Consider the following 2,387-nt stretch of genomic DNA (forward strand, 5'->3'; position numbering starts at 1 on the left):
AATAAATTGGTGACAATAAAATTGATATTTTTCACAAAAAGTATTGTCGCTAAAAATCCCGATTTTCAAATATTTTACTGTTGTGTGTAAAACATAGGCCAATTGATACAAATATTTTTTTGCGCGATTTTGCCTAAAAAACCACATTTTAAAAATATTAAATAATATAATTAGTATTTAATAATGATGAATGTAATAAGTAATGTATGTGTGATGTTTGTGAGTTGTTATGTGTTGTTGATATGTGGTGTGTGTATAGTTTCTTGTTTTTGTTTATTATTTCTTTCTCATCATATTCTACGTTTGTCTTGTAGTCTTTTGGTTTCACTATTCTCCATTTCTTGGCGGCCTTCGCACGCGTGTCAGCAATAAGACGCGTGTTGGGAAAAACCAACAAGAAGATTAACACGAAAGACATCGTGAGTACAGTAGAAGAAAACAACACTTTATTCATTGCTAACAAATTAACATTAATTCACTTACAAACACATTCAATACATCACGTTCTAATTTAGCAATATTCTTGGTTATAATACTGAGATATGATTTTTTATTTACAACTGGTTGAGAAATATTTTCCGCTCAGTAGGGGAGACAATCTTGACCATTATTATTTGTTTTATTAATACAACAAAAATAAACCACAATCCATTACTACATATTTATCAATTTTATTACCATTAATATTAATACAGTACAGGTGCTGTATTATCCTATAATTATTAATTTCATAATACTTATTACCATCATCATTAATTCAGGTACCTACTTCATTCTTGCATTGCCATATTATTGTTTTTTTTTTATTATCATTAACAATATGAATAATAATTATTATCAAAATTATTATTATCATCAATATTATTATTATGATTATTATAATATTACTGAAGTATCACTATTATTACCGGTAGGCGTTAATAAATTATGGTAGTTATAAATTATTTCAGGTACTTTTACGTTTGCGTAATATTTGTTAATTGATATTCTTGTGTTGTGCGTGTTCAACAAACTTGACGTTGATTATCATTTCATTGCAGTATGGACGCACACCACTACATTGGTGTCTATGGAATCAGTGGCTGACGCACGAGCAACACAAGGAAGTCGCAATTCTCAATATCACCTTTGGCGCGTCGGTGACAATAAAAGATAATGTAATGTACAGAAAAATGAAATGCATCAAAAGAATATCAGTCAATGACCTTAATACAACAACTGTATATGAAACTACTTGAAACATTTTTACTAATTAAAACCAACATAATAAATATAAATTCAAACAAAATTAAATCGAAAACAAAAAATTCATACCAGTAATAATGTTGATTTTTAACAAGTTTTATAAGAATGAGTTTAATAATGTTTATTATCAATTAATTGGATGGTAATTTACAACATAATTAGAATGTCGTGATGATAACATTGTCGAGTGTTCGTTAGATATATTATTTTTATTATTATCTTTGAGTATTTAACCAAACTATATCACTGTTTTCTGTTTATTTGGTTTTCAATTGTCTTGCAATGAAATGAATCATCGCGTGCTCGTGTCTGTTATTGCAGGAAGGAAAGACGCCTCTTGATTTGTATGATGAAAACGAATGTAAAGGATACGAAGAAACCACGAGAAGTGAAAAGAAACTAGATTTAAAAGAATTACTTGAAAGTACGTTGATTGACTTATTAAATATCTGTGGAATCAAATCTTTAAACTCTATTTAAAACAGTACTTATCATACACCCGTATTACGTTTGACATTTATTTTTTTTAATTTGAAATTCTACACAATTAATTTACTATTTCCACATTTTGATTATCGTAAAAAGGTTTATTTCATCGTAAATAATCAAAAATATAATTAAAAAATAAAATACTAAATATTGTTGTTATGTTTGTATATAAATTAGAACTATCAACTCCATCAGAGATTTTAGCCAGGGGTCCCGATGCCGTCAAAGCATTCAAAGATGCACTTTAAAACGGTGAAATAACAGTTGTTAATTCAAGACTGATGTTTCTTGGTCAAGAGGGTTCCGGGAAAACCTCTTGTGTTAAAGCCATGCTGGGAAAAGTGTAAGTACAACAAAATGCCTTGTATTAATTCTATAAAATTGTATTTTTATATTATATGGATCGTTATTTTCCTTGCCTTCCTTTTTAATCGGTTTCAATATTTTTACGTGCAGTACAGTCCGTGTGTTTTCTACTGCAATTTAACTTTCAATATTCTTTGCTTTTTGTCGTGCACGCGCTTGTCTGCTGCGCGTCCGTTTACTTGTAACTTTCTGAAGTAAGCTTGTTGCTATGCAACGAGTTCATTGTAGGATGGAACGGAATGGGAATGAATTAGATTTCTGATTGAAAAATATTTTTTCGTTTTCTT

At 29.1% G+C, this 2,387-nt stretch overlaps 1 long non-coding RNA gene across 1 annotated transcript; it reads left to right on the forward strand.

Annotated features, from left to right (window-relative positions):
- Positions 1 to 839: 839 nt before the first annotated feature.
- On the forward strand, positions 840 to 1,979 carry LOC117100950. The gene is made up of 3 exons (XR_004444198.1): positions 840 to 1,157; positions 1,567 to 1,669; positions 1,912 to 1,979. It is a non-coding gene; the product is annotated as an uncharacterized LOC117100950 (long non-coding RNA).
- Positions 1,980 to 2,387: the final 408 nt, after the last annotated feature.

Source organism: Anneissia japonica, unplaced genomic scaffold (genome assembly GCF_011630105.1).
Source record: "Anneissia japonica isolate Jap-2015-1 unplaced genomic scaffold, ASM1163010v1 scaffold197243_len2387_cov114, whole genome shotgun sequence".
Classification (NCBI taxonomy): Eukaryota; Metazoa; Echinodermata; class Crinoidea; order Comatulida; family Comatulidae; genus Anneissia; species Anneissia japonica.